This window comes from Bufo gargarizans, chromosome 1 (assembly GCF_014858855.1).
Source record: "Bufo gargarizans isolate SCDJY-AF-19 chromosome 1, ASM1485885v1, whole genome shotgun sequence".
Taxonomy (NCBI): domain Eukaryota; kingdom Metazoa; phylum Chordata; class Amphibia; order Anura; family Bufonidae; genus Bufo; species Bufo gargarizans.
Genome location: NC_058080.1, coordinates 630,831,102 through 630,847,278, shown reverse-complemented (window position 1 = coordinate 630,847,278; position 16,177 = coordinate 630,831,102).

Sequence of the window (16,177 nt, the reverse complement as noted above, 5' to 3'; positions counted from 1 at the left end):
ATGACGTAATTGCGCTCATCATGTGGTCCGTCACATGATCCATCACCGTGGTGATGGATCATGTGATGAGCGCAGTGATGTCATCAAAGGTCCTATTCCTCAAAGAAGAAGATAGAAGAGAAGCCGGGCTGCGTGATCAAGTGGATTAAGATGAGTTAAATTATTTTTTTAACCCCTCCAACAGGATGGGGACCCAATCTTTATTTTCCCTTATAACATAGTTATGAGTATACAGAATGCATAGTACAATATGGCTGGAGGGGTTAAAAATAAATAAAAATAATTTAACTCGCCTTAATCCACTTGTTTGCACAGCCCGGATTCTCTTCTGTCTTCTTCTTTGCTGTGCAGTAGGAAAAGGACCTTTGATGACGTCACCATGGTGATGGATCATGTGATGGACCATGTGATGAGCGCAGTGATGTCATCAAAGGTCCTTTACCCATGTCCTGAAGAAAGAAGATAAGCCGGGCTGCACGAACAAGTGGATTAAGGTGAGCTAAATTATTATTATTATTTTTAACCCCTCCAGCCATATTGTACTAAGCATACTGTATTAAGAATGCTATTATTTGAAAATAATACAATCTACATAACACCTAACCCAACATGCCGATTTTTCTTACGCATTGCAATGTTTTGCACTCGCGCTGAAAAATCGCGCATTTTCCCGTAATGCACCTGCATCTTTTCCTGCAACGCCTGTCTAAAACCAGCCTAATAGTTAACCTACTTACAGACAAACAGTCGTTTATTTGTGTTAGATACTGTAAATGTCAGATATGTCTGATAAGGTGAAAGAGTGGTACCTTCTACTTCAGGATTAAATAATCTAAACATATTCTATTGTTGTTACACGCTACATGTTATCTTTATGATATGTTATGCCTTTGCTCTTCATACATAATGATAATTATGCAGATAAAGTACAAATTCCTAGATTAGTAGCTATAAAGCAGCACCATTCAGACGTTTAGTAGTATAGCAGAAACCAGAACGGCACATTTCACAGTTGCAACTTTGTATGTAATAACTGACACGAAATTCCTTCCTCTAAGTTTTACTGTATGCAACCATAGAACAGGTTAAGACAGGTTAAGGAACCATATGAGTTCTGTTGAGGAAATCTGTCAAGAAACAGATTAGGCATAGCCTAACATATGTTTGATCCTTTCCGTGTCCATTATTTTTGCGGACCGTATACGGAACCATTCATTTCAATGAGTCTGCAAAAAAACGGAAGTTACTCTGTGTGCATTCCGTTTCCGGATGTCCGTATTTCTGTTCCCAAAAAAATAGAACATGTCCTATTATATTGTCCGCATAACGGACAAGGATAGTGCTGTTCTATCAGGGGCCAGCTATTCCACTCCGCAAAATACAGAATGCACACGGACGTCATCCATATTTTTTGCGGATTCGTTTTTTTGCAGACCGCAAAATATATACTGTGCATGAATGGATGGTTTTGCATGCAAGTTTTTTCACAGAATACATTCAGTGTTTGCATTCTGTAGATCGGGATTGCACACGTTTTCCACTCACGTGAAAAAAACTGAAGAATAGCAACCATCAGAGAAAAACTGCATTGCATCCGGATGCCTTCCATTTTTCAGGAAAGCCACATTCACTTCTATGGAGTCAGGTCTATGTGAAAAACGCACACTATAGAACATGCTGCGATTTTTCCTAAACGCAGAGACGATTTGTGAATTCTCATCCATGTGCTGCGTAAAAAAACGCAGCAGAAAAACTGAGGAATTGTGGATTTGAAATCGCCGCATGTCAATTAATACAGCAGAATTATCTTGCGGATTTCACCCTTCTCAATGGAGAGAAAGAAATCTGCTGGCTTTTTGGCTTTTCCGTAGGCGAAAACCGCATGTAATACGTGCAGTATTATTGCATTTCTTTGCTATTGAAACAAGGAATGCTAATGAGCTCTTAATAAGCTCTGTCTCTGATGCCACCAGATGTAAGGCTGAGTTCACACGAGCGTGACAGATTTGGTCCCGATGCGTTCAGGGTGCGTTCAGTTAAACTCGCACCATTTTGCATGCAAGTTCAGTCAGTTTTGGCTGCAATTGCGTTTAGTTGTTCAGTTTTTTCCGCACGGGTGCAATGCGTTTTGATGCGTTTTTCACGCGCGTGATAAAAAACTGAAGGTTTACAAACAACATCTCCTAGCAACCATCAGTGAAAAACGCATTGCATCCGCACTTGCTTGCAGATGCAATGCGTTATTAACGCAGCCCCATTCACTTCTATGGAGCCAGGGCTGCGTGAAAAACGCAGAATATAGAACATGCTGCGATTTTAAAGCATTGCAGAACTGATGCATGAAATAAAATGCTCATGTGCACAGACCCATTGAAATGAATGGGTCAGGATTCAGTGCAGGTGCAATGCGTTCACCTACTGCATTGCACCCGCGCGGAAATCTCGCCCGTGTGAACTCAGCCTAAGGCAGCTATCCTATAAGTCAATGTTTGACCCTTAATAGGCCTTGATATATGACTCAGATATTAAATAAGCCAGAAACTCATCTGCAGCTGTTTTGGGGTGATTGCCTCCCAGTGCAGAGCAGAGAGTATTGGCTTAACAGGGTGAGAGGCCTAAGGCCCCGTTCACACACGCAAGTTTTCCGCGCGGGTGCAATGCGTGACATGAACGCATTGCACTCGCACTGAATCCGGATCCATTCATTTCTATGGGGCTGTGCACACGAGCAGTGATTTTCACGCATCGCTTGTTCTATATTCTGCGTTTTTCACGCAACGCAGGCCCCATAGAAGTGAATGGGGCTGCGTGAAAATCGCAAGCATCCGCAATCAAGTGCTGATGTGGTGCGATTTTCACGCACAGTTGTTAGGAGACGATCGGGATGGAGACCCGATCATTATTATTTTCCCTTATAACATGGAACGCAATCGCAGTGAAAACTGACTTGTTTTAGTGTCAAAATCGCACCATTTTCCCTGAACGCATCCGGCCCCAATCCGCAACGCCCGTGTGAAAGAGGCATAAGTCAGGATTTGGGGGGTACTATCTCTCCTTGGGGAGAGAGCGCCTTAGTCGCATGAAGAGACTTATAGGCCATATATGTAAGGTAGCTATTTTTCTGCTGGATTTTCCATCACGTGTGACCCGGGCCTCAGAGGTCTAACCACCACTGTTTAGACTTTTCTAGAATATCCACTTGATATGCCATGTCAGTCTACAGTGGCAACAACCTACTCTCTCCCCTTTCATTAGACACCATTAAAAAACATTGAAATGAAATATCATATAAAAAAATAGAGCTTATTTACAACAAAATCCCATCTAGCTTTTAGGTGGCATTCACCTCAAGTCTATCTATTTCTGTTGTTCGGCACATAGCGGACCTGACCAACGCCAAATGAAAACCACTGATCCCATTGACTACCATTTGGGAGTCTGGACTTTAAGCAGAGAAAATATACAGGAATTTTTCTAGTATTTTACATGGAATTTGTGATGGAGGCCCCGAACGAAGCCTGTGACACACATGTGATTTTACCCTTAGGGCTCGTTCACACAAACGTTTTTTGTGTTCCGCATACGGGCAGTTTTTTTCATTCCATATACAGTCCGTATACAGAACCATTCATTTCAATGGGTCCACAAAAAGAACGGAAGGTACTCTGTGTGCATTCCGTTTCCGTATTTCCATTCCGCTAAAAGATATGACTTGTTCGATTATTGTCTGCAGTACGGACAAGGATAGTACTGTTCTATGAAGGTCCAGCTGTTCCGTTCCGCAACCAATGGAATGTACATGGATGTCATCAGTTTCTTTTGCGGATCTATTTTTTGCGGACCGCAAAATACATACGGTCATGTGAACGAGCCCTTACTCAACCACAGTGATGCAGAAGCACCCAATTCTCTTCACTGTATGGACGAGATGAGCATGTTGGAGTCCTGATGGTTTGAAACATGTTCACATGATACCAATGGCTCCTACATCCTACTATCATTCAGCTGCCAGAACTGGTGAACACTGTGCACAGTGAGGGCACTGGGGGAGATTTATCAAACTGGTGTAAAGTAGAACTGGCTTAGTTGCCCATAGCAACCAGATTCCGCCTTTCATTTTCCAAAGGAGCAGAGAAAAATGAAAGGAGGAACCTGTCCAGTTTCTGTGGGCAACTAAGGCTACTTTCACACTAGCGTTCGATCGGATCCGTTCTGAACGGATCCGATCATAATAATGCAGACGGAGGCTCCGTTCAGAACGGATCCGTCTGCATTATTTTTAGCATATAACAGCTAAGTGTGAAAATAGCCTCGTACGGATCCGTCCAGACTTTCAATGTAAAGTCAATGGGGGACGGATCCGCCTGAAGATTGAGCCATATTGTGGCATCTTCAAATGGATCCGTCCCCATTGACTTACATTGTAAGTCTGGACGGATCCGCACGGATCCGCACGCCTCCGCACGGCCAGGCGGACACCCGAACGCTGCAAGCAGCGTTCAGCTGTCCGCCTGTCCGTGCGGAGGCGAGCGGAGCGGAGGCTGAACGCCGCCAGACTGATGCAGTCTGAGCGGATCCGCTCCATTCAGACTGCATCAGGGCTGGACGGCTGCGTTCGGGTCCGCTCGTGAGCTCCTTCAAACGGAGCTCACGAGCGGACCGACGAACGCTAGTGTGAAAGTAGCCTTAGCCAGTTCTACTTTACACCAGTTTGATAAATCTCCCCCACTGTACCTTTTTCTATGTAATCTATTATTTAATCACATCGTTAAGCTTCTGCTGAAAGCCTACACTGAAATAGCAGGCTATTGCATAAGTAGCTCGGTCATATAACTTCTTGAAGTCAGTGGTCAGACTTTTTCCGTTTTTCTAAAACCCACTCCAGTTCCCATTTTAGACAGCTATTTTGTAAGCACATCTGCCTCTGATGCGACATGAGAGGCAGTGGTGTATTATAAGGAAGCAAATGTGGAGCTGCTACATAATGACAACTAGTGGCTAAAATCAATTAATTGTTGTTAAAAACTAGAAAAAAAAACATACTTTCATTTATGGCTGGCCTCAAAACATTCACTTTGAACGGCTATTGGTGATCAGCAGAGTTTTTCCACATTGATATGTGAAGGTAAAAATGAGAATGTTTGCCCTTTCATGTGCATCACATTAGACATCAAAGAAAATGCAAGATAACCCTGGCAAATTGTATATGCATTTTTTATTTTTGGAATGTTCTACATAAAAATTGAAGAAGGAAAAGGAAAATATTTCTTCAAATATCATTATGGGATTTGGATGTTGCAAAAGTGACACTTCTATGAAAAATTAGTTGCGGTTTTCTATGTCTATGCATATATGAGACTAAAATTGCAGAAGCAGCGCCTCTTGTGTGATATCGCCTAGGTACAGTTCTGGTGGATCAGGGTTAATGAGCTTTCCTTGGAGACTTGTGAAAAATCACAGCAGCCTTGTCCGGATGATATACAGGATCCTTTTTGTCAGAGGGGGCTTGGAGCTGCAGCCATGGTCCACCACTGGCTTTGCTGGTTTAGCCGTGAGCCGGGGACACGAAAAGAATAATTGAAGAAGAAGACCAAATCCATGCACTGTCTCCCCACCACTATAAAAGGGCCTGTCACCAGGATCAACCCTTTTAAACCAGACATACTGGCTTGTAGTGCTCATCATGCTGATTAAAACGTTACCTTTATTTTGTTTTGTCTGTATGCTAAACATTCATATGCAAATGAGAAGTTTGAGCACCAGGAGGTGGGGCTCAATCCTTTCAGCACTGCTTTATAACACTCCCCCCCCCCCCCCCCCCCCCCCCCCGATTGACATACTGAGGGCAGAGCTGTGTCGCTAGCATCTACATATCATTTACACTATGTACTATAGCTTCACCACACTGGGATCTGCTAAGATAATATACACTCACCTAAAGAATTATTAGGAACACCTGTTCTATTTCTCATTAATGCAATTATCTAGTCAACCAATCACATGGCAGTTGCTTCAATGCATGTAGGGTTGTGGTCCTGGTCAAGACAATCTCCTGAACTCCAAACTGAATGTCAGAATGGGAAAGAAAGGTGGGCTACAACAGCAGAAGACCCCACCGGGTACCACTCATCTCCACTACAAATAGGAAAAAGAGGCTACAATTTGCACGAGCTCGCCAAAATTGGACTGTTGAAGACTGGAAAAATGTTGCCTGGTCTGATGAGTCTCGATTTCTGTTGAGACATTCAAATGGTAGAGTATGAATTTGGCGTAAACAGAATGAGAACATGTATCCATCATGCCTTGTTACCACTGTGCAGGCTGGTGGTGGTGGTGTAATGGTGTGGGGGATGTTTTCTGGGCACACTTTAGGCCCCTTAGTGCCAATTGGCCATCGTTTAAATGCCACGGGCTACCTGAGCATTGTTTCTGACCATGTCCATCCCTTCATGACCACCATGTACCCATCCTCTGATGGCTACTTCCAGCAGGATAATGCACCATGTCACAAAGCTCGAATCATTTCAAATTGGTTTCTTGAACATGACAATGAGTTCACTGTACTAAAATGGCCCCCACAGTCACCAGATCTCAACCCAATAGAGCATCTTTGGGATGTGGTGGAACGGGAGCTTCGTGCCCTGGACGTGCATCCCTCAAATCTCCATCAACTGCAAGATGCTATCCTATCAATATGGGCCAACATTTCTAAAGAATGCTATCAGCACCTTGTTGAATCAATGCCACGTAGAATTAAGGCAGTTCTGAAGGCAAAAGGGGGTCCAACACCGTATTAGTATGGTGTTCCTAATAATTCTTTAGGTGAGTATAAATGTTACAGTTTTTTTTATTTTGGATTCCACCCCACCCCCCCACATTTAACCCATAATAAAAGTCTATATAATTCCTTATCAAATTAAGAATAATGTTTTTAGGCTTAAAATAAAAAATAAATATCTGATTAAAAAAATAATAAATAAATAAATATTGATGGTTTCTTTATAATCATATATTGTGCCTGTAAAAAAAAACAGTAATAGTTTTCAGGTTTCTAAGCAAAAAAAGTATGTAGAGCACAGGAGGTGGTACAAAGCAATGCTAAAAGGATTCAGCCCTGCCTCCTAGTGCTTGAAGATTTCTCTGCATTTGCATATGAATAAAAATGGAGATTTCTCTGCATCTTTCTTTTGTCATACAGACAAAAGAAAGGTATTCTTTTAATCAGCATAATGATCCCTACCAGTCAGCATGTCTGGTTTAATAGGGTTGATACTGGTAAGAGAGACACTTTAAGTTCAAATATATATTACAATCCCTAAGATAAACTCTAAGCTATTCAGTTTGACAGATATGCAATAATAACTGAAAAAGAAGAAGACCACATCCAGGGCCTGTCTCCCCACCACTCTAGGCACAGGACAAATTGGGGAGTCAATGCGTTTCAAGGGTGAATTGTTCTCTTCGTCAGGCACAATATTATAAAGCTATTGTGCTTACACTATTGTGCCTGATGAAGCGGACGATTCGCCCTTGAAAAGCGTTGATAATAGAGGATTTTTACAACTGCCCAATTTGTTTTCAAGACTATTGTCTAAGTGAGAGTGATGGGAAGACAGCTCCTGGATATGGTCTCTTCGTCTTCAGTTATTATTTCATATCTGTTACATCAAATAGCTTAGAAGTTATCTTAGGGATTGTAATATTTATTCAAACTTAAAGAGAGTCTGTCACCAAGTCTTGGACTGCTTATATAGAATTCTTGCACTGTTCTTCATTGTATCCTCTGACCCGATTATGACCTCTGACCCTGTTATGATCTTGCATCATCCTCTTCAGTTCTCGTCTGCACACTTCCCCGCCAGACCCAGACATGTGCAGTGCTCTTCCAACTATTTGGCAAAGGCACAGACCTGTGCAGTGCGCATATGCTGGTTAATGTCCCTGCTCGCTGTACTCTGCTGGTGAGCCATGGCATTAACCAGCGCATGCGCACTGCACATGTCTGTACCTCTGCCAAATAGTTGAAAGAGCACTGCACATGCCTGGGCTCAGCGGTGAAGTGCGAAGGTGAAAAATGAAAAGAATGACTGAAGATCATTACAGGGCGGGCAGAGGATACAATGGGGAGGGATTAGGTGTGCAGATCACAGAGGGGCCTGGGCACTTGCAGCCTGAACACCGCCCCTGGACACTTGGGTTGCCCTATTTGTATAACTTTATAAACTAGTTTTTTCAGCCTTATTAGATGGGACAAAAACTACAAAAGGTACTGTTATAATCGTGTGTGTGTTTGTGTGTGTAAGAACGCTATATAGCCATAGCATACCTCCCAACTTTTTGGGTGGTCAGAAAGGGACACTTATGGTTCATTGCGTGAAAGTCAATTTTTCCAGTATATTTATACACTTTAACAGTTTTCTTAGCGCACAATAGCGCAAACATTATCTGAATATAGAAATTTTTAAAATGCTAATTGCATCAAATAATGAAATAATATAACAGATAGGGTCAAATATACAGAGGGGAACCAGACAAACACCTTCTGGGACAATATTATAAATGTAGCAATGCAAATCTATACCTCAGATCAGAAAGAGGGATATTTAACCACTTCACATCCGGGCCATTTGCCCCCTTCCTGACCAGGACTAATTTTGCAAATCTCACATCTCTCACTTTATGTGGTAATAGCTTTGGAACGCTTTTACTTATCAAAGCACTTTCAGAGATTGTTTTCTCGTGACACATTTTACTTCATGATAGTCATAAATTTGAGTCAATATATTTCACCTTTATTTATGAAAAAATCCCAAATTTACCAAAAAATGTGGAAAAATTTGCAATTTTCAAAATTTCCATTTCTCTGCTCTTCAAAACAGAAAGTGATAACTCATAAAATATTTATTACTTAACATTCCTCATATGTCTACTTTATGTTGGCATAATTTTGGAAATGTAATTTTATTTTTTTAGGACGTTAGAAGGCTTAGAATTTTAGAAGCAATTCTTAAAATGTTTAAGAAAATTGCCAAAACCCACTTCTTAAGGACCAGTTCAGGTGTTAAGTAGAGTTGAGCGAACACCTGGATGTTCGGGTTCGAGAAGTTCGGCCGAACATCCCGGAAATGTTCGGGTTCGGGATCCGAACCCGATCCGAACTTCGTCCCGAACCCGAACCCCATTGAAGTCAATGGGGACCCGAACTTTTCGGCACTAAAACGGCTGTAAAACAGCCCAGGAAAGGGCTAGAGGGCTGCAAAAGGCAGCAACATGTAGGTAAATCCCCTGCAAACAAATGTGGATAGGGAAATTAATTAAAATAAAAATTAAATAAATAAAAATTAACCAAAATCAATTGGAGAGAGGTTCCATAGCAGAGAATCTGGCTTCCCGTCACCCACCACTGGAACAGTCCATTCTCAGATATTTAGGCCCCGGCACCCAGGCAGAGGAGAGAGGTCCCGTAACAGAGAATCTGTCTTCATGTCAGCAGAGAATTAGTCTGCATGTCATAGCAGAGAATGAGGCTTCACGTCAGCCACCACTGCAACAGTCCATTGGCATATATTTAGGCCTAGCACACAGGCAGAGGAGAGAGGTCCCGTAACAGAGAATCTGGCTTCATGTCAGCAGAGAATCAGTCTGCATGTCATAGCAGAGAATGAGGCTTCACGTCAGCCACCACTGCAACAGTCCATTGGCATATATTTAGGCCCAGCACACACACAGGCAGAGGAGAGAGGTCCCGTAACAGAGAATCTGGCTTCATGTCAGCAGAGAATCAGTCTGCATGTCATAGCAGAGAATGAGGCTTCACGTCAGCCACCACTGCAACAGTCCATTGGCATATATTTAGGCCCAGCACACACACAGGCAGAGGAGAGAGGTCCCGTAACAGAGAATCTGGCTTCATGTCAGCAGAGAATCAGTCTGCATGTCATAGCAGAGAATGAGGCTTCACGTCAGCCACCACTGCAACAGTCCATTGGCATATATTTAGGCCCAGCACACACACAGGCAGAGGAGAGAGGTCCCGTAACAGAGAATCTGGCTTCATGTCAGCAGAGAATCAGTCTGCATGTCATAGCAGAGAATGAGGCTTCACGTCAGCCACCACTGCAACAGTCCATTGGCATATATTTAGGCCCAGCACACACACAGGCAGAGGAGAGAGGTCCCGTAACAGAGAATCTGGCTTCATGTCAGCAGAGAATCAGTCTGCATGTCATAGCAGAGAATGAGGCTTCACGTCAGCCACCACTGCAACAGTCCATTGGCATATATTTAGGCCCAGCACACACACAGGCAGAGGAGAGAGGTCCCGTAACAGAGAATCTGTCTTCATGTCAGCAGAGAATTAGTCTGCATGTCATAGCAGAGAATGAGGCTTCACGTCACCCACCACTGCAACAGTCCATTGGCATATATTTAGGCCTAGCACACAGGCAGAGCAGAGAGGTCCCGTAACAGACAATCTGGCTTCATGACAGCAGAGAATCAGTCTGCATGTCATAGCAGAGAATGAGGCTTCACGTCACCCACCACTGCAACAGTCCATTGGCATATATTTAGGCCTAGCACACAGGCAGAGCAGAGAGGTCCCGTAACAGACAATCTGGCTTCATGTCAGCAGAGAATCAGTCTGCATGTCATAGCAGAGAATGAGGCTTCACGTCACCCACCACTGCAACAGTCCATTGGCATATATTTAGGCCTAGCACACAGGCAGAGCAGAGAGGTCCCGTAACAGACAATCTGGCTTCATGACAGCAGAGAATCAGTCTGCATGTCATAGCAGAGAATGAGGCTTCACGTCACCCACCACTGCAACAGTCCATTGGCATATATTTAGGCCTAGCACACAGGCAGAGCAGAGAGGTCCCGTAACAGACAATCTGGCTTCATGTCAGCAGAGAATCAGTCTGCATGTCATAGCAGAGAATGAGGCTTCACGTCACCCACCACTGCAACAGTCCATTGGCATATATTTAGGCCTAGCACACAGGCAGAGCAGAGAGGTCCCGTAACAGACAATCTGGCTTCATGACAGCAGAGAATCAGTCTGCATGTCATAGCAGAGAATGAGGCTTCACGTCACCCACCACTGCAACAGTCCATTGGCATATATTTAGGCCTAGCACACAGGCAGAGCAGAGAGGTCCCGTAACAGACAATCTGGCTTCATGTCAGCAGAGAATCAGTCTGCATGTCATAGCAGAGAATGAGGCTTCACGTCACCCACCACTGCAACAGTCCATTGGCATATATTTAGGCCTAGCACACAGGCAGAGCAGAGAGGTCCCGTAACAGACGATCTGGCTTCATGTCAGCAGAGAATCAGTCTGCATGTCATAGCAGAGAATCAGGCTTCACGTCAGCCACCACTGCAACAGTCCATTGTCATAAATTTAGGCCCAGCACCCAGGCAGAGGAGAGAGGTCCCGTAACAGACAATCTGGCTTCATGTCAGCAGAGAATTAGTCTGCATGTCATAGCAGAGAATCAGGCTTCACGTCAGCCACCACTGCAACAGTCCATTGGCATATATTTAGGCCCAGCACACACACAGGCAGAGGAGAGAGGTCCCGTAACAGAGAATCTGGCTTCATGTCAGCAGAGAATCAGTCTGCATGTCATAGCAGAGAATGAGGCTTCACGTCACCCACCACTGCAACAGTCCATTGGCATATATTTAGGCCCAGCACCCAGGCAGAGGAGGGAGGTCCCGTAACAGAGAATCTGTCTTCATGTCAGCAGAGAATCAGTCTGCATGTCATAGCAGAGAATGAGGCTTCACGTCAGCCACCACTGCAACAGTCCATTGGCATATATTTAGGCCTAGCACACAGGCAGAGGAGAGGTTCATTCAACTTTGGGTAGCCTCGCAATATAATGGTAAAATGAAAATAAAAATAGGATTGAATGAGGAAGTGCCCTGGAGTCCAATAATATATGGTTATGGGGAGGTAGTTAATGTCTAATCTGGACAAGGGACGGACAGGTCCTGTGGGATCCATGCCTGGTTCATTTTTATGAACGTCAGCTTGTCCACATTGGCTGTAGACAGGCGGCTGCGTTTGTCTGTAATGACGCCCCCTGCCGTGCTGAATACACGTTCAGACAAAACGCTGGCTGCCGGGCAGGCCAGCACCTCCAAGGCATAAAAGGCTAGCTCTGGCCACGTGGACAATTTAGAGACCCAGAAGTTGAATGGGGCCGAACCATCAGTCAGTACGTGGAGGGGTGTGCACACGTACTGTTCCACCATGTTAGTGAAATGTTGCCTCCTGCTAACACATTGCGTATCAGGTGGTGGTGCAGTTAGCTGTGGCGTGTTGACAAAAGTTTTCCACATCTCTGCCATGCTAACCCTGCCCTCAGAGGAGCTGGCCGTGACACAGCTGCCTTGGCGACCTCTTGCTCCTCCTCTGCCTTGGCCTTGGGCTTCCACTTGTTCCCCTGTGACATTTGGGAATGCTCTCAGTAGCGCGTCTACCAACGTGCGCTTGTACTCGCGCATCTTCCTATCACGCTCCAGTGCAGGAAGTAAGGTGGGCACATTGTCTTTGTAGCGTGGATCCAGCAGGGTGGCAACCCAGTAGTCCGCACAGGTTAAAATGTGGGCAACTCTGCTGTCGTTGCGCAGGCACTGCAGCATGTAGTCGCTCATGTGTGCCAGGCTGCCCAGGGGTAAGGACAAGCTGTCCTCTGTGGAAGGCGTATCGTCATCGTCCTGCCTTTCCCCCCAGCCACGCACCAGTGATGGACCCGAGCTGCGTTGGGTGCCACCCCGCTGTGACCATGCTTCATCCTCATCCTCCTCCACCTCCTCCTCATCCTCGTCCTCCTCGTCCTCCAGTAGTGGGCCCTGGCTGGCCACATTTGTACCTGGCCTCTGCTGTTGCAAAAAACCTCCCTCTGAGTCACTTCGAAGAGACTGGCCTGAAAGTGCTAAAAATGACCCCTCTTCCTCATCCTCCTCCTCCTCCTCCTGGGCCACCTCCTGTTCCATCATCGCCCTAAGTGTTTTCTCAAGGAGACATAGAAGTGGTATTGTAACGCTGATAACGGTGTCATCGCCACTGGCCATGTTGGTGGAGTACTCGAAACAGCGCAACAGGGCACACAGGTCTCGCATGGAGGCCCAGTCATTGGTGGTGAAGTGGTGCTGTTCTGTAGTGCGACTGACCCGTGCGTGCTGCAGCTGAAACTCCACTATGGCCTGCTGCTGCTCGCACAGTCTGTCCAGCATGTGCAAGGTGGAGTTCCACCTGGTGGGCACGTCGCATATGAGGCGGTGAGCGGGAAGGCCGAAGTTACGCTGTAGCGCAGACAGGCGAGCAGCGGCAGGATGTGAACGCCGGAAGCGCGAACAGACGGCCCGCACTTTATGCAGCAGCTCTGACATGTCGGGGTAGTTGTGAATGAACTTCTGCACCACCAAATTCAGCACATGCGCCAAGCAAGGGATGTGCGTCAAATTGGCTAGTCCCAGAGCTGCAACGAGATTTCGCCCATTATCACACACCACCAGGCCGGGCTTGAGGCTCACCGGCAGCAACCACTCGTCGGTCTGTTGTTCAATACCCCGCCACAACTCCTGTGCGGTGTGGGGCCTGTCCCCCAAACATATGAGTTTCAGAATGGCCTGCTGACGTTTACCCCGGGCTGTGCTGAAGTTGGTGGTGAAGGTGTGTGGCTGACTGGATGAGCAGGTGGAAGAAGAGGAGGAGGAAGCCGAGAAGGAGGAGGTGGCAACAGGAGGCAAAGAATGTTGCCCTGCGATCCTTGGCGGCGGCAGGACGTGCGCCAAACAGCTCTCCGCCTGGGGCCCAGCTGCCACTACATTTACCCAGTGTGCAGTTAGGGAGATATAGCGTCCCTGGCCGTGCTTACTGGTCCACGTATCTGTGGTTAGGTGGACCTTGCTACAGATGGCGTTGCGCAGTGCACACTTGATTTTATCGGATACTTGGTTGTGCAGGGAAGGCACGGCTCTCTTGGAGAAGTAGTGCCGGCTGGGAACAACATACTGTGGGACAGCAAGCGACATGAGCTGTTTGAAGCTGTCTGTGTCCACCAGCCTAAATGACAGCATTTCATAGGCCAGTAGTTTAGAAATGCTGGCATTCAGGGCCAGGGATCGAGGGTGGCTAGGTGGGAATTTACGCTTTCTATCAAATGTTTGTGAGATGGAGAGCTGAACGCTGGCGTGTGACATGGTTGAGACGCTTGGTGACGGAGGTGGTGGTGGTGGTGTTGGTGGTACATCCCCTGTTTGCTGGGCGGCAGGTGCCAACGTTCCTCCAGAGGCGGAGGAAGAGGCCGAGGCGGCAGCAGCAGAATAGGCCGAGGCGGCAGCAGCAGAAGAGGTAGCAGGGGGAGCCTGAGTGACTTCCTTGGTTTTAAGGTGTTTACTCCACTGCAGTTCATGCTTTGCATGCAGGTGCCTGGTCATGCAGGTTGTGCTCAGGTTCAGAACGTTAATGCCTCGCTTCAGGCTCTGATGGCACAGCGTGCAAACCACTCGGGTCTTGTCGTCAGCACATTGTTTGAAGAAGTGCCATGCCAGGGAACTCCTTGAAGCTGCCTTTGGGGTGCTCGGTCCCAGATGGCGGCGGTCAGTAGCAGGCGGAGTCTCTTGGCGGCGGGTGTTCTGCTTTTGCCCACTGCTCCCTCTTTTGCTACGCTGTTGGCTCGGTCTCACCACTGCCTCTTCCTCCGAACTGTGAAAGTCAGTGGCACGACCTTCATTCCATGTGGGGTCTAGGACCTCATCGTCCCCTGCATCGTCTTCCACCCAGTCTTGATCCCTGACCTCCTGTTCAGTCTGCACACTGCAGAAAGACGCAGCAGTTGGCACCTGTGTTTCGTCATCATCAGAGACATGCTGAGGTGGTATTCCCATGTCCTCATCATCAGGAAACATAAGTGGTTGTGCGTCAGTGCATTCTATGTCTTTCACCGCTGGGGAAGGGCTAGGTGGATGCCCTTGGGAAACCCTGCCAGCGGAGTCTTCAAACAGCATAAGAGACTGCTGCATAACTTGAGGCTGAGACAGTTTCCCTGGTATGCATGGGGGTGATGTGACAGACTGATGGGGTTGGTTTTCAGGCGCCATCTGTGCGCTTTCTGCAGAAGACTGGGTGGGAGATAATGTGAACGTGCTGGATCCACTGTCGGCCACCCAATTGACTAATGCCTGTACCTGCTCAGGCCTTACCATCCTTAGAACGGCATTGGGCCCCACCATATATCGCTGTAAATTCTGGCGGCTACTGGGACCTGAGGTAGTTGGTACACTAGGACGTGTGGATGTGGCAGAACGGCCACGTCCTCTCCCAGCACCAGAGGGTCCACTAACACCACCACGACCATGTCCACGTCCGCGTCCCTTACTAGATGTTTTTCTCATTGTTATGGTTCACCACAACAACAAATATATTATTTGGCCCAATGTATTGTATTCAAATTCAGCGGGATATAAATTTGAGGCCTAGTATTTAGGCGCTGGGTGACCGGTATGGATTTAGTGACAGAATTAGACTTGGAAATGCACAGAAGCGTGTGTGTGAAGTTATTCTGAATGACCCAATGTGCACCTTGAATATTATATACCCTTTTTGGGATAGATTTCAAATAGCTCTGATATAGCAGGAACCACTAAATTATGAAATTGCTAAATTGGGAATTGTACTTCAACCCAGAACAAAAAATGTGCTTTGACGGGCACTAAATAACTTTCCCAGCTACAACAGTACAGCGGTAACGAGAGATTTAGAGGGATTTAAATTTGAGGCCTAGTATTTAGGCGCTGGGTCACCGGTATGGATTTAGTGACAGAATTAGACTTGGAAATGCACAGAAGCGTGTGTGTGAAGTTATTCTGAATGACCCTATGTGCACCTTCAATATTATATACCCTTTTAGGGATAGATTTCAAATAGCTCTGATATAGCAGAAACCACTAAATTATGAAATTGCTAAATTGGGAATTGTACTTCAACCCAGAACAAAAAATGTGCTTTGACGGACACTAAATATCTTGCCCAGCAACAACAGTACAGCGGTGGGTAACGAGAGATTTAGAGGGATTTAAATTTGAGGCCTAGTATTTAGGCGCTGGGTGACAGGTATGGGTTTAGTGACAGAATTAGACTTGGAAATACACAGTAGC